The 26,032-nt window shown below is 35.4% G+C and overlaps 1 protein-coding gene and 1 long non-coding RNA gene across 2 annotated transcripts in view; one reads left to right on the plus strand and one right to left on the minus strand.

The window, feature by feature from the left end:
• Nucleotides 1–26,032, minus strand: part of LOC134288092 (uncharacterized) — a 66,231-nt gene that overhangs the window by 14,434 nt on the left and 25,765 nt on the right. The window lies entirely within an intron of this gene.
• Nucleotides 598–24,813, plus strand: LOC134288091 (uncharacterized). Its single transcript, XR_009997746.1, has 2 exons — nucleotides 598–8,135; nucleotides 8,213–24,813. It is a non-coding gene; the product is annotated as an uncharacterized LOC134288091 (long non-coding RNA).

Genomic DNA, 26,032 nt, shown 5'->3' on the forward strand with positions numbered 1-26,032 from the left:
GCTGAATCCGAATCCGGACTCAGATTTGCTCTAACACGTCACAATTTTGAGCTATACCTCAATTTATAGGGCAAAATATGCGATTTTGGGCTTATTTGACTGCAAGCCATTAAGCAAGGAAATATTTTTTTTAAGCAATCAAAAGGTTAGTTGGTCAATCAACATCTAAATTAACGATCCATGCAAAATATTTCGTTTTACCAAATCAAATTTGAGAGATTTAAGCATTTTATGTTAGTATGTAAACTTGCATGCAACTTTTGGAGGGTGACTTGTATGGGAAATATCGTACCTAACTTAAATCGCTTAAAACTATTAAATTTGATTTGGTAAAACGAAATATTTTGCATGAGTCGTTAATTTAGATGTTAATTGACCAATTTATCCTTTGATTGATTGAAAAATATATTTCCATGCTTAATGGCTAGCAGTCAAAAAAGCCCAAAATCGCATATTTTGCCCTATAAATTGAGGTATAGCTCAAAATTGTGACGTGTTAGAGCAAATCTGAGCCCGGATTCGGATTCAGCGGCCCAAAATCCTTCGGAGACACATAAGTTTGCTCTTGAGACAAAAAAATGTTGCGCTGTGTAATCAACGAATTGTTGGATACTATCGGAAATAACAAATACTTTTCAACATTAGATTTAAAATCGGGATTTTACCAAGTCCCTATACACCCAAGGGATGCGGCCAAAACAGCTTCTTCTACTCCTAAGGGTCACTTCGAGTTCACGAGAATGCCGATTCCAAAAACTAATGAACACAGTTTTATACGAACTTGGAGAAATAAAAGCAATAGTCTACCTTGACGACATAATTATTTTTGGGGAAACGATCGAGGAACATAATTCTAATCTATACCGTGTTTTGGAAGCACTTCGAAAACATAATCTGAAGTTAGAACCAGAGAAATGTCATATCCTTAAGGAAGAAATTCAGTACTTGGGGCACATAGTTGACCAGGATGGAATTCGACCGATGGGTAACAATGCTGAAGCAATTAAAAACATGAAGCTTCCCGCAACTGTGAAACAGGTGCGCTCATTTTTGGGATCAGTAAATTTTTATGGAAAATTTATATTTAATATTGCAGGACTAAGAAAACCATTAAACGACTTACTAAAGAAAGATGTTAAATTCGTATGGACCAACGAATGCGAAAAAGCTTTCAATGAACTACGGGAATATCTGTCATCAGAACCATTACTGGTCAGACCAGACTACGATGATACATTTGTAATTACAACGGACGCCAGCAATTATGCAATAGGAGCAGTATTATCGAATGAGAAACGACAGACAAACCGATAGCATTCGCTAGTAGAGCGTTAGTAGGTGCAGAGGTTAGGTACCACACCATTGAAAAGGAGCTTCTAGCTATCGTATGGGCTTGCGAGCACTTTAGACATTACATATATAACCAACGGTTCATCGTTTATACCGATCATCGACCTCTAGTTTCGATTTGGCGCCTTAAAGAATCATCTCCTACACTAACTAGATTAAGGTTGAAGATGCAGGGCCTCGAGTGTGACATACGCTACAAACAGGGAAAAGAAAACGTTGTTGCAGACTTTTTATCACGACTACCAGGAACTGAAAGCCAACATCATGATAATGAAATAAGTAAAGCGACCATCGCGGTAGTAACTAGACTTCAACGCAAAAATAACGAACAAAATGAAGTGTTGGACAGTATTATTACCCCAGACGAAGCGGAAAAAAAATCAAGGTAATGAATTGTTCGATATCGATCCTTTTCCCTGTGACGAAAAGACTGATAGAGAAAATGAACCAGAAAACGTATACGAAGAATATTCAGAGCAAGTCAGTGAAGATATGATAGACATTGAGAAGCTCGAAATTTCGAATACCCTGACCAACGACGCGGCAGATGTCAGACTGGTTATCTTGAATAGCAGGACGGCTCACAAGGAAATGTCACAGTTATGTGAACTACCACATGGGATAAAGGACCATGTTGACAAAGGATTTATATCTATACCAGATATGACTATCATCGGGTTCATTCTGAATGGTAAAAATAATACGCTTATAAATAGTAAGAACTTCTTTTACAAGCTCCATGAGACATTAAGGAGAAACTTAGCCTTCATGACTGTGTAACGGGACCCCCCCGGATCACTTTCCAAAATTGCAACCGAACGCGTTTACTTAAAGATATGTCATCATCTATAAAAATTCTCCAACACTTCTTAAAACTACACTACTTTATTTTCCGAATATAAATATTTTAATTTCCACAGTGCACTGAATTAGAAATGAACATCTACAAATGAAACACACTAACTGACTATCTAAACCACTAAACTGAATCACTAACTGCCTGAACTGAACTACTTTTTCACAAGTTTAAATGGGAAAAGCCTAAGCAAACTGGTCTCAACTAATTTTTCCAAGTTAACATGGATAACAAGAGTAGTCGATAAGCCAAAAATGGCGTCGAGCTCAAGCTCCAAGATTAACAATGGAAAAATTCTAAACACAAACTGACTGACCTCGATCCTTGGATCTGCTACCCCTTATATAAGGGTCCTCTCCCTAACCATCAACTCTTATTCTCCTGATCATAAGTATGATCCGATCAAAATTTTCCAGGACTCTCTCCGAGACCAGAGGGAAATTTATTTCCAAATGCCCCATGCATAATTGATTATTAATTACGCTCTTTTCTAATCTTTGCATCTCCCACATCCGTGAGAGCAATTCTAAACTCTTCCCTACACGGATGATCAATTTTCCCTATGCCTCCCATTTCGCCATCTCACATCCGCGAGATTAATTGAGCCTCCAGAACGAATGGCCAATTTATTCTCTCCTCTGAGATTCGGACCTCCCAAAAACTCTCCCCAAAACAAAACAGAAAGGCTAAATCTCCGATGCATCTTAGCATCCCCCATCCACATTCTCACATCTGTGAGATCATATCAAAATTCTGAGGGGAGCGAAAGTACTCGCGAATTCAATCTCAAAATTTCTTGCCTTAGTGGCTGAGTCATCAAGGGCCACACCAATCATCATCATCCCCGAACTTGATTTTTCATGAACGCACCGGGCGATCATAAATTTATAGTGTTTACTTTTCTTCGTCGCCCGTCTTAGTTTTACGATCACTCATGCGTTAGAATTTTCACGCCTTCTAAGCATGGATGTGTGGACGGTCGTCCGATCGATTCAAAACATAATTTTACGATCCAATTATGATCGTCGTCTGTGATTACCTTTCTTTTCGGGGAAGGTTATGCATTTCCAAGTTTTTTCTTGTTGCAAAAACAATCAGATCATTCTTCTCAACCCATTTTACGATCGGATTTCTAGGCAATTGTTTATTTCATCAAGACGACCCTGTATGTACTTGAATTTCGTCACCCAGAATACAGGCACAGAAGGCTTCAACATATGTTGAAAACCATGCCCGATGTTTATGCCATAAAATATAAGCCGAGATCCCAAAATGTTGGTTTCCCTTTCACTTACTTTGGCATGAGCGAAAAATGCAAAATTGTTGCAAATGATTGGGGAAAAGGGTGGCGTACGCCCCATTCCCGAGAAATGGCAAAAAATATCGTTTTGGCAATAAATAGCTGAATCTCAATTCAGCGGTTTGTTGCATTCCCTTACTTTTCCCGCAAAAAAATTAAGAAATTTCTCAAAATTTCTTAATTTTTTTAAAATGTTGGTCATGTTTTTGGTCCTATGATTTTTTTCCGAATAAGAGTTGATTTACATACTGCTTTCCTTCTGCTTATAAATATTATTTTTATAGTGCTCTTGTTTTGTTTCCATTGAATCTGATTTAGTAATGTCCCTGGCTGATCATTTTCAAGTTAAGTTTAATCCTCAAAAGTTTTATAATAAGATTATTGTTCTTGTTTTTTCTTGTTATTGTTTTTTTTTTTCTAGATTCATACCTGTGATTCTAAATGGCAACTGTTGACTCCGTATTCCGCTACCGTTTTCGCCGTGATATTGTGATATAAAAATACTTTGATTTTGATGAATCCCGATGTTTCGATGTTGTTGGTCATGGCTGAGTCTTTAAGTGAGTCATTAGGGCAAAAACCAAGCATCTTCTTCTCATTGCTTCGTTGTGTTTATCGGTGATTAACTGTTGTGCGATTCCCATACTGCTTCTTTGATTTCTCCTAATGGTTGATTTCCTTTGTAACGGTAATTTTTTCCTCGTTTGTGACTTCAATTCTACGTGATTCTTGAAACTTTTGCTTATTTCTGGTTCCGTGAGAAAAATCTTGTGTCCACTTGTCTATTCGATTGAAAACAGGATATTCACGCATAATGTCCTTTTGATTCCAATTAATAGTCTTAAAATCATTGTGGTGAAAAACGAATTTTGTTGGTTGTGTTTTTTTTTCAGTATATCGATTGGTTCTTGCTGCCTTAGGATACTGTTGAAATTTGCGTATATGACGACAGCTAGAAAATGTGGCTTTTTCCTGCTGAAATATTTGTTGTATTTGTCGTTAATGCATTTAATGTCATCCTTCCTCTAATTGGTTGTGTTGCTGTTACTTGCTCAGCTAAGAACATTTTGACTATTTCTTTGGTGGAAATTGTTTGTTGCTAGTGGCAAATGCAACTTGAGAGTTATGCTGCTGTTGAATCATCCACTAATAAATGCCGGCTACAAGAATTTTGATGTTTTCTCGTCCGAGAATTGGTATTAGGAAATGGTTTATGTGTTTGTGAAATATAAACCAGGTTGGTTAATTTGATGTATGAGTGATCATTTTCCTTCCCAATAGGTTGAAATCCGCGTATAAACACTTTCTGCAACAATTATCTTTGACTGTAGAATATATGCTCCGTTAACCCTGATGTTTGATGTTTGATGCTCAGTTTACCCTTCTGACCAACCTAATAGACTCGCCAATCATGAACTCGTTGTAGATGCTGGAACTTTTCTTTCAATTACCGTACATCCCTGTTAATACGGTTCCGATGTTGCTCGTTGAGCTCTGATTGATGATTTCTGGAACTTTTTCTTTCATTTTCCATACATCCATGTTTGTATGGTTGAAGTTTAAGCTTGTTGCCTTTGAATTATTGTCTTATTATTCACCTTTCCTAATGACCTATGTTTTCTCTTGATTCTTATTCATCTAGAAGCTTCAAACGACTATTTTGCTTATTAATTATGAGCACTTTACAATTGATATATTTTTATTGAACACACGTTATTATGAAAAATTTTCCAACAAATTCCCTTAATTGACAAAAGCCATGCTAATTGAAATTTTCATCTCCCACCATAAATGGAAAAAAATTTCCAACATTTACAATTATTTGAAATAAAATCAATTTCCCTTCCTGTATAAATGTTAAAAAAAATCTTGTTTAACATACCCGCAGTTTATCAAAAAGTTTTTTAACTTAAACATTTGAAAATTAATTTCGCAAAAATAATCCCCACGTTTCTGTATTGTGTTATGTGACAATATTTCATAATTTTGTACTTTTCGGTAAAAGAGAACTTAGCTCTTACATTTGCTCCTGAAAAAAAAAATATATATATATGTTGGTTAGTCTTCTGATTTCTTACCCATATTTGTTCATTAACATCAACTACACGATCGCTTCTTCTTCATCCTGTGTCCGTCGCATTTGATCTATCATCTCTTCTTCTTCTCTCTTATGTGTCTGTTGCTTGTACTGCTGAATTTCAATTAATGCTTTTTTATGCGTCTTCTTCTGTAGATGAACAAATAGTTTAGATTTTATTTTTGGTTTCAGCACTTTTATTCTTATTCTTCCTTATATCGACTTGGTCATAAATTATCGATTTGAATCATTGATGCATGTTAAAATCAATTTTTTTTGTATATTCATGATGTTTTTATATGATTTTCATTTTTTTTTAATATTTGGAACAGGCAAGACCGACAGTCTTATTCTTATCTTTGGGAGCAATATTTGGCTGTTTTTTTTTTCATTCAAGAACTTTATCGTACCATTACAGTACCGTACCTTGATGAAATCAGGAAGTTTGTTTTTCCTGGTGGTAGCTGGGTATACCAAACCGAACCATTTTTCATTTTCTTTGTTTACCATAACGTTTTCTTTTTTGATTGTTTTTCGTTTCATGGTCATGTTATTCATTCAAGAACTTTTTTGTATCGCTGGATACAGTACCTTGACGAATCAGGAATGTCTCTATTCCTGGCGGTAGCTTGGTTTACCAGACCAGACCATTGATTTATTTATTTATTTTTTTTTTCATTTCTGGACCCAAGGTATTCATTATTGTTTGATGGCTTATTTATTATTCATTCAAGCACTATGTGTATCAATGGATACAGTACCTTGATGAATCAGGAATGCTGCATTCCTGGTGGTAGCTTGGTTTACCAGACCGCGCCATTTTCGTTTTTTATCGATTCTTCGTTTCTTCGCGTTTTTTGTTTTTTTATCATTTCGTGGCATATTTATTTCATTTATTATTTATTATTCATTCAAGAACTTTTTAGTATCGTTAGATACAGTACCTTGATGAATCAGGAGTGCTGTATTCCTGGTGGTAGCTAGGTTTACCAAACCATGCCATTTTCGTTTTTCCGTTTTCTTTAGCATAGTTTTTTTTTTCATATTTCATGTTTTATATTTCTTGGCATATTTATTAAGCATATTATTTATTATTCATTCAAGAACTTGTTAGTATCGTAAGATACAGTACCTTGATGAATCAGGAATATTGTCATTCCTGGTAGTAGCTTGGTTTACCAAACCTCCGATATTCTGTACTTTAGCAATGTGGGGAAAACAAAACTGTCCAATTCCATACTTTTCATTTTCAAACATCTCGTTTAATATATTCTGCACATTCATTCTGGTGTGGCCAACACCTTGTCCAATCATTCATTCTTGCAAACAAACATAGGTAAATAGATAAAACTATTGCCTGACTTTTAACTTTCCAAATGGTACAGAATTTGACGACTCGTCGACAATGTAATTTCCATTATATGCCATATTTTTTTTTTTAGTTTCCGATGCCAGATTTAGTTTTTTTTTGTATATTTTTATCTTTATCTTTCTCTATCCAATGGATATGGTGCACCTTGGTCCGAATAATGTTCATATGAATTTGTATTAATTGTATTAATGGTTCTGTATCAGCCTCCGGTTGTATGTATTTGTCCCTTTATTCGTTGTTTTTTATTATTATTTTATTTTATTTTTTTGACTTGTCGTATTCAAATTAGAAGTATTCAGCTCATTATCGACCTGCTAGAATTTCGTTACGATTTTTTTTTGTAATAGGGGTATTTAGTTCATTTTCGTTAAAAAATTTCCCATGGTATAAACATGCATCAATGTTCATTATTTCATTCATGAAGATTTTGGTAGTGTCTCTGTCATTACTATGTGATCTATTACCTAGGAAACTCGCTATTATGTTATTAAGCGATACTTTGCTTTATCATTTTTGTTAAAAATAAAATCTGCAAATTGATAGCGCGCTTAAAGCAGCAATACGATCGACCGGTGTACTCATTCTCAAAAAATACATGTATTACTCGTTTCCGTATATCTTAAACGTTTTATTTTATGTTATTATTCCTTATTTTCATGATTTAGTAATTAGTTCAATCAGATGTATTTTTACCTATATATTACACAAACTTAAAAATTTCATTACTGTTGTAGCCCAATCATTTATACTTTGTTATGCGATTGTTTTCTCGATTTGTTCTCGTTTTTTAACCCATACATTTGCAATGAACTGAAGGTATAATCTAATTGATCCCTAATCAATGATGAGAAAAAAAACAAGAGGCGAATCTATTCTTGTTTGTTTTTACCACATGTTTCTTCCCTTGGAAAATTAAATCCATTATGTTTATTGCAAACACACTTCTTCACTCCTTCTCTTCGCACACGAAGGCATTGACACCCAAAAATTCTACAGCAACAGTAATTGCTGCGACAACAGTAAGTGGCTTGTGACGATAGAAAATGTGCATCTGCAAGCAAAACGAAAACGTTGTCGCGTCTCTTTCCTTATCCGTGATAGCCGAAAGAAGAGAAAACAAATTTCAGCTTCATTCCGTTTTCGACTTGCAGTGCTATAGGATACCGGAGAAAAGAACATGGTAAGTGTAATTCAGCTAGAAAAATTAGTTTTCATTTTTGTTTTTAATCTGATTTATTTTCTCTTTTTTTTTTCTAGGGATGTCACATCGTCTTTATTTGGGACATGCAACTTAAAGAATGCTCAGAAGTTAACCAGGTCATTCGATGGGACCTAGGCGTGTTCCGTGCAGTGGACTATATCTACCCGTACAACAAGGCCGGGGATTCAGAGTGCGCGAAAAAAAAACATATCCATAGAAATTTATGTCAAATAAATTTCGAATCATTCTAATCCATTTCTAAGTGCTTTTAATATTTTTAGTTATTATTATTTTTTTTTATTTTAGATATTGTATTGATGTATTCAATAGTAGTGTCAATGTGGGAACGAAAAAGGGAAAAAAAGGCAAGTTTTTTTTTCTTCCTTATTATTACTTTTAAGTTTAAAATTTCATAAATGTTGGAGTTTATTTTTTTTCGTAAGATATTTTTGTGTTAAACAACTTTCCAGATTCTAAAATTGGAATGTTTTGAACCTTTACGTTATTTGAAAATTACATTGCCTGACAAACTATTGAATATTTATTCTCATATTTCCCAAATGATCAATGGACTTGAACGTTTAAACATTTTTTTGCTTCCAATGTACACATCTAGCGAAAGACCGTGAAATTCTTTCAAGATTGTGTCACTATTTCCTGACACCTAAGCATTCTCTCTGAATTGGAAAAATGGATTTTTTTTCAATGTGACATAACCTGTCCAAATATTGTGAAGGCTTTATTTTTCTGAATGCAATAACAAAATTTGAAGTACCTAAAATATTCCTCAAGATGTCTTTCAAACTGGTAAACAAATAACAAAATTTTAAATAGGACTATTTCGATCCAATCATAATGGTTTCCCAAAGTTTTTCTTTCGTATGGACATTTCATTACCTGACAGAAAGTTTTTATTCCCATTTATGCAATTCCCATCTTGCAATTAAGTTAATTGAATGCAGTTCTTTTAATTAAAGTCGATATTTAAACAACAACATTTTCTAGATTTGTATCTTGAATGTTATGATAATCATATTATTTTTGTTTTAAGGTTCTTGCTATTTTCAGGATAAATATTTAAATTATTTTGTTTCATTTTTCAAAACATTTTAAACTTGGCATACATTTTCATGCCATTCCTGCATTATTATTCAACAATAACTATATCATCCAGATAAATGATGGTTAAAATTATCCTTGATTTTATAGTTTCCAAGAATTCGATTTTTTTTCATGTTGCATTTAAGGGAGTCCTGATAACCTTGTTTAATTTTTTTAGTTTTTTTTTTGCAAATTTGTGTCTGCTAAAAAAAATCGGTAGACACAAACGTTTGAATTTCCCTTTAGATTTAAATGAAGTTGTTTATTGTGAAATTTGGCAGGAAATTGATTGGCACAAAACTCATCGAGATACAAAAATGTCTGCAATGCATCTTGAAATCTATTGAGTTTTGGAATGCAGTGGGAAGTGTTGAGAAGTTTTGTTGAACTGCTGCAGACATTGCTCAAAAAAATGCAAATTGCTTGCAGCTGGTAATTGCTTGGTAAAAAAATGTAAACATCATAATTCGGAATATTTTTATGTTTTATTTTTTTTTTATTTGCCAAAATCTCTATTTATTATTGCTTTGAATTCCATGATTGCAAATTTGTTTAAAGGAATTTACAGCATAAATAGAACATAATAGATGGTTAAAAAGCATTCATATGCTTACATTACTTTCCTCACTTCTGTTGTGTATAGTAGCCTTGAATTCACGATTATAATTTTTCGATTTATCAAAAAGGTTTGTTCAAATTCTTAACTGGAACACGCTTTTTGACTCTTTAGTTTTTTAGATATACATACAGTTCATTTGCACACGAAAAAAATAGTTAAAAACAACGTGTGGAAGTTAACCGAATGTTTGTAAATTATTCAAAAGTTTGCTGTTGTCCACTTTAAGAGTTCGTTTAATTTCAACTTTAACAGATTGGATCATTTTGATTATTTGCTTGCACTACATTTTTAGTTGCACGTAAACAGTTCCTTGATTTGCACAGTTTCGCACCAGTCAGAAATGACGCACCAAATTTCTTCTAAAACGGAAATTCTTTTCCGCTGTCACCAACTGTAACGGGACCCCCCCGGATCACTTTCCAAAATTGCAACCGAACGCGTTTACTTAAAGATATGTCATCATCTATAAAAATTCTCCAACACTTCTTAAAACTACACTACTTTATTTTCCGAATATAAATATTTTAATTTCCACAGTGCACTGAATTAGAAATGAACATCTACAAATGAAACACACTAACTGACTATCTAAACCACTAAACTGAATCACTAACTGCCTGAACTGAACTACTTTTTCACAAGTTTAAATGGGAAAAGCCTAAGCAAACTGGTCTCAACTAATTTTTCCAAGTTAACATGGATAACAAGAGTAGTCGATAAGCCAAAAATGGCGTCGAGCTCAAGCTCCAAGATTAACAATGGAAAAATTCTAAACACAAACTGACTGACCTCGATCCTTGGATCTGCTACCCCTTATATAAGGGTCCTCTCCCTAACCATCAACTCTTATTCTCCTGATCATAAGTATGATCCGATCAAAATTTTCCAGGACTCTCTCCGAGACCAGAGGGAAATTTATTTCCAAATGCCCCATGCATAATTGATTATTAATTACGCTCTTTTCTAATCTTTGCATCTCCCACATCCGTGAGAGCAATTCTAAACTCTTCCCTACACGGATGATCAATTTTCCCTATGCCTCCCATTTCGCCATCTCACATCCGCGAGATTAATTGAGCCTCCAGAACGAATGGCCAATTTATTCTCTCCTCTGAGATTCGGACCTCCCAAAAACTCTCCCCAAAACAAAACAGAAAGGCTAAATCTCCGATGCATCATAGCATCCCCCATCCACATTCTCACATCTGTGAGATCATATCAAAATTCTGAGGGGAGCGAAAGTACTCGCGAATTCAATCTCAAAATTTCTTGCCTTAGTGGCTGAGTCATCAAGGGCCACACCAATCATCATCATCCCCGAACTTGATTTTTCATGAACGCACCGGGCGATCATAAATTTATAGTGTTTACTTTTCTTCGTCGCCCGTCTTAGTTTTACGATCACTCATGCGTTAGAATTTTCACGCCTTCTAAGCATGGATGTGTGGACGGTCGTCCGATCGATTCAAAACATAATTTTACGATCCAATTATGATCGTCGTCTGTGATTACCTTTCTTTTCGGGGAAGGTTATGCATTTCCAAGTTTTTTCTTGTTGCAAAAACAATCAGATCATTCTTCTCAACCCATTTTACGATCGGATTTCTAGGCAATTGTTTATTTCATCAAGACGACCCTGTATGTACTTGAATTTCGTCACCCAGAATACAGGCACAGAAGGCTTCAACATATGTTGAAAACCATGCCCGATGTTTATGCCATAAAATATAAGCCGAGATCCCAAAATGTTGGTTTCCCTTTCACTTACTTTGGCATGAGCGAAAAATGCAAAATTGTTGCAAATGATTGGGGAAAAGGGTGGCGTACGCCCCATTCCCGAGAAATGGCAAAAAATATCGTTTTGGCAATAAATAGCTGAATCTCAATTCAGCGGTTTGTTGCAACTGAAGCAAAAAATCTCCATGTCATTTTTTTTCGAAAAATTAAGCAATTCGAGATATTAGGAATGCTTCAATTTACGGCAGGCAAATTTAATAAACACATGTCTTTGTACAATGCTGAATCAGAACGCATTCCAGTAGAAAAAAATCAAGTCGAAACCATCCTTCGCGAATTCCATGATGCACCCCTAGGCGGTCATGTAGGAGCCAGACGAATGAGGAACAGGTTTAAAACCCTATTTACATGGGAAAATATGAGGCGAGACATAGAGAATTACACAAAACAATGTGCACGGAGACAAATTTCGTTCGTTTGAAACAAAAATATTCATGTTTATTCGGTAAACTGATAAAATATTTAAAACTAAAATATTAATTTTTAAAACAAACTCAATTACATATTGATTTCTCCAATACCCATTGAAGAGCCCCCCGTTCCGCCGTCGAGAACATAAACAAAACTCTCAAGTTCCAGCTGCATCACCAAACAAGTTTTCCTCTTGCAAAAAAAGGCAAGTTTCACCAAAAGTTTCCACGAAATCCCATTGATTTCGGGAGCGTATGTTATCTACATGATGTTGGCATTGAAAGTGCCACGCGGGAAGTGGATTTTCCTAGAGAAGGAAATAATTTTGTTAATTTAATTGGAAAACAAATATTTCCGTAGGGCCGACCTGCCACAAAAAAACAAAAATTTTTACATTTGTTTCTAACATTACCAGTCAGAAGATACATGTTTGTTTCAAAAATGGATTGAATTTGCTTCAAATGTGACGTTCGATTTGCTCCAAACAGTTTTATTTTTGTTGCCAGAACAAATTGACAATTTATTTGAGTTTACCTGGAATATTTTTGATTTTACCATGCTTTTTTCTGCGTGTGACTCGTGTCAAAAGAATAAAATCAGGAAAGCCCACAAAATCCCAATGAAGATCACGACCACATCCATAGAACCTTTTGAAAAAGTTTATATGGATGTTGTTACCTTACCGGATTCAAACAATGGCAATAAATACGGTTTAGTTATACAGTTTACGAGATATCTAACAGTCGCTGCCATGGCAAATCAAGAAAGCCACACCGTAGCCAAAACATTTGTAGATAACTTCATATGTAAATTTGGTGCCCCTATGGAACTCGTAACCGATAACGGTGCAAATTTCGTTAGCAAACTGATGAAAAACGTTTGCAAAATTTTGAAAATAAAGAAAATTACAACCACAGCATACCACCCACAGGCAAATCTCGTTGAAAGGTCCAATAGGGAATTGAAAATCTATTTACGGCAATTTATTGGTGGAGATCCTCAAACATGGGATCAACTCCTTCCACACTTCACATTCCAGTATAACACCACGATCAATTCGTCAACTGGTTTTACACCATTCGAATTGTTATATGGCAGAGCCGCAAGAATTCCGAACTCAATCTACAAGATGAGAGATATGGAATTGACCTATTCCGATTACGCCGATGAGCTCAAATCCACCTTAAAACGCCTTCACGATAAATCACGAGAAAATCTGCTAATATCGAAAAAAGAAACGAAAGGAGATTTATGACAAGAAATCAAAGGAATGACAGCCAATGTGGGGTGACAGGGTCCTTGTATGAACATAGCACGAAATTAATCCCAGCGTTAAGTGAAAACATTTCAAAAATTTCATTCTACGATCGTAAGAAACTTTTTGACCTAGGAGTCGATGTAGATGTTCTCAAAATTGAGAAACCTTTTCTGGAAAACTTAATTTACTCACCCCTTTCTTCGTGGTGGACAGTTACAACCGTAGGAACAGGCGCATTGATAATGTTAGTATTTTTAATTGTTCTTTTTATCTGCTGCTTTAGAGGACGAATATCGTGTTCGAATCAGAGCGGGTATAACTCTACTGATCCAATCAAACCGAGACCAAGTTGTCCCCCTCCTCAAAAGCCCACAATAAGGAGTAAAGATATAGTTCACTTAGGGGTTATCACCCCACAGGAAACGGTCCGACACGATGAGCTAATAGGGAAAATGATGGATATTTTGTCGAATCCAGAGATGAAGTCTCATGGAACAATTGTAACATAATTATGTTACGGAGAGAAGGTAGCCGAAGCCTACCGATAACACAAGTTTACAAAATAAAACGAAAGTCGTGAACTTCTGTCAACGACCAAAATTTTTGAACCATAATTTAGTGCTGATTTCGAAACCGACCATCAAAATTTTTTAAGTAGAACAGTTTTTGAGTTTTAGCTCAATATCGAGTTTTGCAACTTTTCAAAATATGTAATTTACTAAAATTCAAATATATTGTGTTTTGTTCAACCAATTTTAAATCTTTTTCCATAAATTGAAAGCTGAATACAATACCATTCGATCATCTGAATACAGGTTTTGCGTCAGATTGATGAAATTCAAGATATTGGCGAGTTTTAGGTACGATCTTCTTAAATTTCAGCAAAATTCCCAAAAATTTTTGAAGAAATGTATTTTTTTCAATAAGAAAAAAAACAACTTAAAAATTCTCTTTCGACGTTTATTTGACATATCATATGTAGGCGAGTTACAGTAAAAATTTCAGATCAATCGAAGCATTGATTACGGAGAATGAGATGTTTGAAGTGAGCGACTTTGCTTAAAAATAGAACAAAAATCGATTTCAAATCATCAACCTTGTATGGAAAGTCGAAAAAAATTCCGCTCTACTGTAATTTTTTTCTTTCGCGTTTTCGAACTCAGGGCATGATTCTACACCAGAAATGATCATCAGCTTACCGAGTTCAAAAATGCTGTAAACTAGTGTAATAGAAGAAATAGAGAGTGACTACATGATACCAACCACATTAACTATTACAGAAAGAGAGATTGATATGAATAATATCAGTGCAAATATAAGCGAAAATCATATTCATCTGTCACCGCTCAGGATAAAGTGGTAAATTGAATAAATGAAAAATGAGAGGAATTTCATACCCTCAATAAATACAAAATGAAAATTAAAAGTGAAATGGAGAGGTATTTCATACCCTCTATAATTATAAAATGAAAATTTAATTGAAATGAGAGGAATTTCATACCCTCTATAAAAATAAGTGAACATTAATTAAAAATGAGAGGAATAGAATACCCTCAGTAAATATAAAATGAAACATTAAAAGGGAAGTAAGAGAGGAATTACATAACAAAAAAAAATATTGATAAACTATGAGCCTACAGCTAATTTATAACAATGAATGCGTCCGTCAAACTCAGTTTTGAATGTACCGAAGGGCTGGAAAACCAGAGTAACTACTATTCTGTAAGGGCCATAGATATCAAAGAACAAAGAGAAATAAATAATTAAGGAGAGGAAAACACACCCTCCAGAAATACATAAAATACAAGGAAATAATTGAAGAAAAATAATAAAGAAGAGCAATACACACCCTTCAATAACATAATAAACGGAAAATTTGAACGAAAGGAGAGATGATTCAGGAGAGGAACACGTACCCTCCAATGATTTAATAGTACATAAACTAATACGAGAGCAAAATTAAGCGTTTTTTTTAACGAATATGAAAACTTAAGAGAATTAAGAGAGGATTTACAAAAGCCCTCTGAAAATTTAAATGAAATTATGAGAAAATTAAAAACACAGAAAGGAGACAAAGCAAATGTCTACAAATTTTGACGAAAGAGGAAATCCAAAACCTCTACGAAATAATGAAATATTAAGAGAGATTAGAGGAACCCATATCCTCTGTAAGAATAATATGGAATGATATTTACAATGTGGTTTTATACACAAGTTAATCAAGAGAAATGGAGTATACTTACAGGCCCAACCTACAACCTCAAAAGGGAAAGGGGTGGAGCAATGCCGGCAGCCAAGGACTTGCCACAACAAACGGAGAAGGACGAAAAAGTAAGGTACCTAGAGACTCGGTGAGTTCATTTTATTTTTAAGCTTTTGCGGATATGCAAGAGAGATAAATAGATTATTGCCTTGCATCCCTGCAACATTATGATGTAGTATGTAAGTTTGTTGTTTGTTGTTGTTGAAATCCAGATTTGATGGAATATAAAATGCAAATTGTTTTTGGTTGACAGAAATGATCTTCTGAAGATGTTTCAATTGTGATCAATTGTTTTTTTTTTCCTTACTTTCAAGTTTGTCACATAATTTGCCGAAGGCATAAGGCTAATGAAGTAGGCCAATTCATGGTGAAATATTTGATTAATATTACACATGTTAAACCTATTAAGAAAAAAGGCAAAAAAAAACATTTTTCGAAAAAAAAACAATATTTGAAAATATATATTAAAAAAAACAATATTCGAAAAAAAAGTAAGATATGTTCAAAAAAAAAAACATTCGAAAAAAAAGTATTTCGAAAAAAAAATAATTAAATGCCTTTTTTTAAAAGTTAACAAAATATAGTTCGTATTTAATTCGTACTTTTTAATCTTTAAAAATAAGGGAGTATTTCTTTTACTATTTATTGGAGTGATTAACTTAATTGATATAGGAGACGGAATTTGAATTTTTCGTAGGGACAGAATAGGGTCAGAAGGATCATGGAGCGGTAGTCTGCGATGCTAGTCATGCCGACAAGGACGAGCCGTTGGGAGTTGCCCGATTAAGACGAACAAGGTTTACACGTTTGAAGGTGATGGTTTAGCGCCGATGGAGAAATGCTGGGCTGTTGCTGCTTAAATTGCCATGTTAGACCGGAAATCCTAGTCTTTGATTTCGGGAGTAAGTTATGCATTTGGAATAGGAAGAATATTCCGAGCTGTGCCAAGGGAGGAGTCATTAGGCATCTGAAATGCTGAAATATGACATGTGCCAGCTGAATCCGACAAACTTCACGGAGTTGAATGGTGACATGGAAGAGACACTCGACGAATCTCTGAGAGTGGTTCGATGGAATGGGAATGGTGATAGGTAGCTAAAACTACTCAACACATGAAAACGACTTTGTGCAGATAGAAGGTTGTTGGTTACGTACGTGCAATGGAAGGATGTTGGTTACTATTTGGGAGGTACTCCGAGTTTAAAGAATATGGCGGTTGGTTGAGAGATTTCGTTCAATGGACAACCCTTCAAATAACCCGTTTTTGGTGCTTGAAATCTAGTTTCGGTCGATGAAACTTCTATTGCAACACAAACACGAAGTGGCATTTTGATAGACTTGAGCGTCTGGAGGAAGGTTAATCATCTTAGAGTAGGGAAAGAAATAAGGATTAGTTTAGTTCGTTTTTGCAAGAGAAAAAAAAACTTAGTTATATTTTTGTTCTAGAAAAGGTAGAATTGAATAATGTAGAGTAGTCCTTGGGATAATCTTTAACCCGCAAATGTATACGCTAGCTGCTTCACAAATAAAAACTTAATTTAAGGGGGGGGCAGCATTTCCCTCCCAGTATTGAATAATTCTAAAGATCAATGATCACCATTGATCTAAGAAAGACCCTTTATTTCCCCATGGTGCTGAAACAAGCAATGCAAGCAGAGAGAATGCTTACTGCTTGTTGCTGGTTGACCTGGTGATGTAACGTTCTCGCTCCAATGCCGGAGAAATGTTTTCGTTTTAATTTTTGTTTGCCGCCCGGCAGCGCTGACTGAACCCCAACAAGGTCTCAGTCACGTGGCCGAACTAATGAAGCCAGAGCGGACGACGCCCGGTTTTTCTTTTCTCTTTTCTCTAATTTCTTTTCAGATCGGTAGAATGAGTTCTTGCGACGGCAAGTTAAAATACCCGCGATTGACACCGGGGCGTTGTTGTATTGTTGTGGTGTCGTTGTCCGGTGGGATCGTTTGCGGCGTGAGTTTGGTTGGAGTTTCGGTTCGCGGGTGTGGTGCATCGATTTTATTATTACATACAATCTATCTTTAGTTAATAAAGTGTTTGTAGTTTGTTTCAGTGTACCTAGAGTTACATTAAGTGAAACGAAAGAAAGCCAGTGCCGTGACCACCACGGCTATACAAGTAAGGACCTACAATTTAATCATCATAGTAGTTTCAAAAATGTAAGTTTATTTTATTTTTAAATGTAAATAAAAATACATTTAAACCTGATATATTGAAAAGCCAAAAATTATAGTAAACCGGCTGTGCGGCTTTTTGATACACAGCTCCATAGAGAAGTCCCCCGTTATGTGTATTGGGGCCTCTTTTGCCAGTTAATTTTTCAAGTTGTTTAGAATCTTCCCCGGCTCGAAAAAAAAAAACGCAAATGTTCACGCCAATCGTTTTAGATATTTCCGAGTTTATAAGGATAATACAGACAGACAGAAACTCATTATTAACCCGGGAGCGGTCGTGTCGTGTACTGAGTACACGCGCCATGAAAAATACACGCTTGTGGTATACAACGTGAGCGTGACTTCGCTGCAGGTGGTCGAAGACGCGACTGCTCGAGGGTTAAATGTATAAATTGATAGGCGTGCGCTACTAATACATGTTTTATCCTTCCAAATTATGGAAATCGCCAACAATACGATTTAATCTAATGATTTATCATACGGATTCTAAAACAGAGCCTCAACGACACCATACACGACGTAATGATGCACTTTTAGTGTAATACTGCGTATGTAAACTCGTCCCTGACAGTGGTTTCCAACGAGTACTGAAATTTGGAGTTTAGACGTCTCACGATTTCAAACGGTAATTTGTTAACTGCCCTTCGTTTCATCCGTGTTTGGCAGCCTTCTTTTAGGAGAAATAGACCTAATTTTCCATAGAAGAAGACTGCCAAACACAGCCAAAACGTCGGCTAGTTAGCAAAGCACCGCTTGAATTCGTGAGACTGAACAAAATTTTGGTAATCAAATTGATAACCTAATTCTGATCTTCACGATCGTCATAAAATCCTAAATTTGGGAATGAACAATTGTGAATAAAATGCAGTGTTGTAATTTTAATTGGTACATTATCGTCATTCGTACTCACGATGTGCAACGAAAAGAAGGTGATATTGTCAGCCAGTCGAGTGAAAGTTTTACCTTTTTCCAAAAGCTAGACTTTGCAAATACTGGCGTGAGTGAGAAATGGATAATGAGAAGGGCAAATGACGAAAAGGTAACTTCCCCTCTCAGTAAGACTCGAAATAGTACAATACCATCACTGCCATTATTAACTTGAGAATTTAAATTGATTGAAACAATGTTGAGCAATACTTCATGTAAATATAATAAATTACTTACACCCCTCTGCCTCCAAACAAATCTCCTCAACGGTTAAGCGTCATAATTTCAATCAATGTTTAAATATGCTCAAACATTTTTAAAAATTATGGGTCTTTGGCAACAAGCAAAGCTGATCTCGTAGAATCACGTGCGATATTTATTTCAATTTTGAATTTCACAGCGTAACAAAAATTAACTTTTTGTCTGTCTCAAGAGCAAACTTATGTGTCTCCGAAGGATTTTGGGCCGCTGAATCCGAATCAAGGCTCAGATTTGCTCTAACACGTCACAATTTTGAGCTATACCTCAATTTATAGGGCAAAATATGCGATTTTGGGCTTTTTTGACTGCAAGCGCTCAATAGCGAGGAAATATTTTTTTAAGCAATCGAAAGGTAAATTGGTCAATTAACATCTAATTGAACGACTTATGCAAAATATTTCGTTTTACCAAATCGAATTTGATAGTTTTAAGCGATTTATGTTAGGACGATATTTCCCATACAAGTCACCCTCCAAAAGTTGTATGCAAGTTTTCATACTAACATAAAACGCTTAAATCTATCAAATTTTATTAGGTTAAACGAAATATTTTGCATGAGTCGTTAATTTAGATGTTAATTGACCAATTAACCTTTTGATTGCTTAAAAAAATATTTCCTTGCTTAATGGCTTGCAGTCAAAAAAGCCCAAATCGCAAATATTGCCCTATAAATTGAGGTATAGCTAAACATTGTGACGTGTTGGAGCAAATCTGAGCCCGGATTCGGATTCAGCGGCCCAAAATCCTTCGGAGACACATAAGTTTGTTCTTGAGACAAAAAAATGTTGCGCTGTGTTTTTGGTCACTTACACCCCTCTGCCTCTAACCCCCTCAGTTGTTTTAATTTAAAAACAATAAAACTCGAACAGAACCCTTCTTACACTTTAAAAAATTATTGTTGTATTATTTGTATTTAACATATTTATTTTGTGTAATTGACCAAAAGTTCTAGAAAATATTGTGGATTTGGCATCTAGTGGATTGGTTTCCAAAATAGCATCATGGACTATGGACTAAACTACCAGAAATGCTAGACACCTCCTAGAATATTGTATGGAATGTTTAAAAAATAGCTTACATATTCTGGAATATTGTATCTTTTGTTAACTGCCAAAAGATCTTGAATCGATTAACAAATGCGTAAGAAAATCAGCGAGATACACTCTGTCTAATATCTCTTAATCAGTCGAATAAATTAGCTCCGAAGTACTTGGTATTCATGGTTAAGGTGAAGGAAGGACAATAATCATATATCTACTAAGTTAATCAGTTTTGGCATTAGCTAGTTATTTTGGCTGTCCGGTTTTTGCATTTTTCCCACAATATATAAATTCAATGCTTTCATTTAACATATTGTTAGTTTTCATAGAATTCCTGTGTATTTGTAATTTGTTATTTATAATTTTGTTGAAAACAATAACCTGCTAGTATATACTTTGTATGAGGTCAGCATTATTTATTGAAAAATAACTTCCCATAGACTGGTCAAAAACTAATGCAAGATAACAAATAAATATAATAATAATAAAAAAGAATTTATTGAAATACTCTTCGTAAGATATCTCAGTAATCAAAAGTCGAATCGAAATAAAATTTCAGGGCCTTATACAAGGATATTGTAGCTTTCATTTGGTGGGTAGAGAACCCAAATCGGTTGACAGACGGGTGAGATATTTATTATGGTACCCTTGGTCAAAAATCTCTCAAAAAGTTAACCTGTATTACTCCCAAGTACTCTTTGAAAGATATCTCGGTAACCAAATGTCCAATCGTAATGAAATTGTATAGGGTTCTACTAGAATGTTGTAGCTTTTATTTGGTGCCAGGAGAACCGAAATCGGTTGACAGGCGGCTAGGACATTTATTATGATACACTTGGTCAAAAATCTCAAAAGGTTTAGTTGTATAAATCCTAATTATTCTTCGAATGATATCTCTGTAATCAAATGTCCAATCGAAATAAAATTTCTGGGCGATCTACTAGGATGCTGTAGCTTTCATTTGGTGCCAAGAGAACCCAAATCGATTGACAAACGGCCGAAATATTTATTATGATACACTTGGTCAAAAATCTTAAAAAGTTAAGATGTATGACTCATAAGTACTCTTCGAGAGATATCTCGGTAACCAAACGTCCAATCGATAAAAAAAATCAATTGCGTTCTACTAGGATGTAGTAGCTTTCATTTGCTTCCAAAAGAACTCAAATCGGTTGACAGACGGCTGAGAAACGCGCGTGACTTTTTGTAACGCACATACACACACACACATACAGATATTTGCTCAGTTCGTCGAGCTGAGTTCATTGGTATATGAGACTCGGCCCTCCGGGCCTCGGATCGAAAGTTGGTTTTTCGAGCGATATTTATACCCTTCTTATGGGTTGCTTGTTTACTGAATTGGGTCTCCAGTTAGCCTAGTGGTTAAGGCTATGGATCGCCAATCCGGAGACGGCGGGTTCGATTCCCGTTCCGGTCGGGAAAATTTTCTCGACTCCCTGGGCATAGTGTATCATTGTGCTTGCCTCACAATATACAAATTCATGCAATGGCTGGCAAAGAAAGCCCTCCAATTAATAACTGTGGAAGTGCTCAAAGAACACTAAGTTGGAGAGAGGCAGGCCAAGTCCCAGTTGGGACGTAGAGCCATAAAGAAGAAGAAGAAGAAGAAGAAGAAGAAGAATGGGTGTAAGAAGGGTAAAAATAAGTTTATAGGGGAGTTTGGGTGAACTAAGCTCTAAAACTATATGCTGCCGTCACCTCCCGTCTATGGGGCTATGCGCAAACAATATTTAGGATATTTTTGGAGTATATAAGCAATGGCTCATCGTTTGGAAATGTTTGGAATCGGTGGTATAAGGATGGGAACTACTCATATTTGTATGCGGGAAAACTTAAATATAACCAATAATTTGAGATCAAACTCGCCAAAAATGGTTTCTTTAGGAATAAACCATGTGCATTCGATCATTTATTTAGTTATTGTCACGTGAAAAATCATAAATAAAAATAAAAAATGAATTTCTACCTTGAAAATATACCATTGCCTTATTGACCCCACAACACCCTAAAATTCCAACATATTAATAACTTTTTGTATGTAACGTTACTCAATGGGAGTGGGGCGATGGTATCCCAGTGAAATAATCATTAAAATCATAACAAGTGTCGTGAAATAACAGAAATTCACAAATTTTAGGGGGAACTGGGGTAAAACGGGCTCTATAACTCGCTTCAGAGAAGTTGCCCGTACATGAATCATCCACCAACCAATTCTTGAGAAAATTTGCTTTCGAAGAAGCCATTGATGGTCACATAGTGTCTTGCCTTAAGAAAGTTATAAATTTTTTCCACTTTTGGGCTTGATTTTGCCCAATGTGCGCTGGCCGGGGCCACCAAGAATTTGGTGGCAATCAGTGAATTGTACCAGTACTCAAGTTATTAACAAATATCATAGTTGCTGACCGCCGTCGCATCACTGCTCCTGTATACAGAACGTTTACGCAAGTATGTGAGTGTTCCGTGACGTATTTCTCGTCACTTGCGTGTGTCTAGAGCATTATGATCAGTTGTTAGTGGCCCCAACGAACGAACACGATTCGCTAATCGGGGCGCAGTCGTGACCCAACCAGCGAATCCGGATTGTATTAGCGCTAGTTGAGGTTGACAAAGTTGGTTGTTGGAAAATGACAGCTTTCAAGTATTGTAGAAAGCCATGGGTTGCTTGTTTACTGAATGGATAAATGAATGCATGAAAATGCATTTGAATGCAGCCCATTTTTTCATACATCTAATGTTACAAGAGTGATCCGCCCCTTGAGAGCACATGTGCCGCCGATTCCACCCTGTTTGCACACTACGGACATGAGGGTGAATCTGCATGCCCGAACCTGTGCAAGTACCACCTGAAGCACCCATGGCCCGACAGGAATTGTGTCAGGTGAAAGTTCACTTCGCCATGGGGCCTATACGTCCACCGGGACACGCTCGGTATGAGCCTGTGTGTCAACCTACCCTTGGTTAAAGAGTCCCAGACTCTCTGCCATTTCACCATAGACGAAGTTCTGGCGTTTCGTCGCGCACCTCTAGTACCTCTTTCATCGTAGCATTCAACATCCTCGGCCAACACCAGTGCTATCGGCATCATGCCCGCTAGCACGCATACCGCGTCTTTCGAGACGGTCCGGTATGCACTGGCCACTCTAAGACACATTAGCCTTTGTGTACTCTCTAGTCCAGTGATTCCCAAAGTGGGCGAAATCGTTCCCATGGGGGCGAAAATCAGGCCCAGGGGGGCGAAAATTTGAAAAATCAAAATTAGGGGGCGAAGATACTGAAAAGGGGGGCTATTTTTCAATTATTGGAAAACATCAATAGCAGTGCTTCCCAAACTGTGCGCCGCGGCGCACTGGTGCTCCGCGAACATTCTTTAGGTGCGCCGCAGGATCTTGAATCAAAACCAATAGATCAAACTCTAAATTTTTAAATACCTTTTATATGTTTTTGATTTATTTAGTGAAACTAGTGTCGCCTTGCAACCTTTTATAATTCAATTCCAAATCCTTGTCTTCTTGAGGAAGACTTCGAAAAAGAAAGTCACGCAAAGGGAGTTTTCCTCTTCCAAAATTTTAATTGAGGTAAATATTTGACGAAACCTTGAATTTTCAAGTGCACAAATTAGAAAACCAAAACTTCGGTTTGCGCTGAAAAGATGATCGATAAGTTTCCTGTTTATGATAGCTTATTGATTAACTTTGCAGCGCAAATCAACATTCAGACCTTCAGATTAGTACTTGAGGTTTGGCGGTTCATATCTCCGCTTTAAAAAATAAATATTCCATAGTCTTCTAATGTTTTACAGAACTTGCGATATCCCAATAAAAGTTTTGGATTTTTACCAAGTTTTTGAATTGCGGGATTCTAAAAATGTTCTTTGAGATTCAGAAATTATTAAACAACAATATATTATTCAGCTTGGTTTTCGAATTTATCATTAGCATGTTATTCAAACTAAATATTTAATGGACTTTTTGAAGTGCTTTCCAGAATTATTACTGTCAATCATGGCCTTTATGCTGTTTCAAACGTTTTGGGACAATATTTTTAATGACATCACTATCGTAAAGCAATTCTAAAACGAAAAAAAACTTATCGCCGTCAGTTGTCCAGACAGGTTCTAGATAATCTATTTTTATGTGGCTAAAATATGAACGACTCATAAAAAAGTGATCATTTTCCATAACAAAATCAGAAATTGCCAATAAAAAAGTAGGGGTGGGAGCAATAATAAACTATAAAATTTCCATAAACAAATCAAAAAGTGCATAAATAATTCAAACTATTTGATTTTCGAGCAATTAAAAATATCAGAATTTCCACAAATAAATCAACAATTGCAATAAAAAACTATATTTTTTCCAACAAAAAAGTTTAAATTTTCCATAAATAAATCTGATTTTTCCATAAATAATTCAAAAATTCCCAATTGAAAAATATCAAAAAAGCAATTGAAAATTAAGCAATAAATACGAAATAATGAGCAAAGTAAAAGTACTGGTTGAGCCATACGGTGAAGCCGCATAGAGGATTGAGGAACTGAGGCGGCAGAAGGCCGCCGAAGTTTCCGAAAGCCGATGCGCCGCAACTGCGTCGATTCGGTTCTAGGCAATCCACAGATCCAAGAATTTGCCCGGTATAATGCGAACAGAGATGTTATCCTTTTTTAAAGTCCGACGAGCGTTAGCGAGTTCGGACAGCAAGCGATTGTCTGTTAATTTGCACAATAGTTTCAGTTTTTCTATCATAGTTCTAAGATGTAGTATGTTCGAAATTTTTTGTTGGAAAAAATATAGTTTTTTATTGCAATTGTTGATTTATTTGTGGAAATTCTGACATTTTTTATTGCTCAAAAATCAATTATTTATAAGAAGTTTTGATTTATTTATCCGCTTTTTGAATTGTTTATGGAACTTTTATAGTTTATTATTGCTTCTTAAATAGGGGTTATTTATTGGCAATTTTCGAATTATTTATGGAAAATTTTTAATTTATTATGGGACGATTAATTGGCTGCCATTTTTATATCCATTTTTTTCCAAATTTCAGGAAATTGCTTCATTTTGAAAATATCCCCACAAAATATTTTGTTTGTTAAGTTCTGTGAATCTTCAAGAAATTTTCGTTAAAACAATTAATTTTAAGAACCTTTATTTCAGATATGAAGAAAACATAACATAGACGGATTTTTTTACGATTTGTATTTGAAATTTTGAACTGAAAGAGTTCAAATGATAAACAAATTTTGTTAAAAGTTGTTGGTGCGCCGCGACATTTTCGAACTTTTCAAAAGGCGCCGCAAGTCGAACAAGTCGAGAATGTCAACTGAATCCTGTTTTGTCCAGGATTATAGAGAAAAGTGCTGTCACTATTAACCTAAACATCGACTTAATTTTACAGAATTATTGGTATTTATGTGGACTCTTGGGCAAAATTGATAGAAAAAAGACTGCTACACATATTTCTGAAGGGTTTCTGTGATTCTGAAAATCTAAAATATATAACTTGAACAAAACGAACAAAATCATTATTCTTTTTGTTTCTATAGCAACATGCTGTCGTCTTCTTCGCCTTTCAGCCAAAAAATCTTTGGAAAACTCAATACACATTCTGTGATAACACAAAGAGAGGATCGATGAAGAGAACTCGAAAATGTTAGTTAGGCCCAAATGAAAAATCAGTGTCGACTTCTACAATATTAATATTTCCGTATTGTTTTACCACAATCAACAATTAATGTCAAAATCTAATCTTACTAACTAAGAACAGCCTATGTTTAAAAGAAGGCAAAATTTACTAGTTGAACATCAACGGTTTCGATGCAAAACACTATTTTTAGACAACTAAACTAATATCTCCCCCAAGTAACCATGGTGCTGAAGCCTTTTTGCGTGCAGATGTACGATGTATTTAGAGCAATCAATACTTTACATGCAACTTTAAGGTTGATTTAAAGTGGAAATGGTTAATTATAAAATCAAATTAAGATTAAGAT

This window comes from Aedes albopictus, chromosome 2 (genome assembly GCF_035046485.1).
Source record: "Aedes albopictus strain Foshan chromosome 2, AalbF5, whole genome shotgun sequence".
Taxonomy (NCBI): domain Eukaryota; kingdom Metazoa; phylum Arthropoda; class Insecta; order Diptera; family Culicidae; genus Aedes; species Aedes albopictus.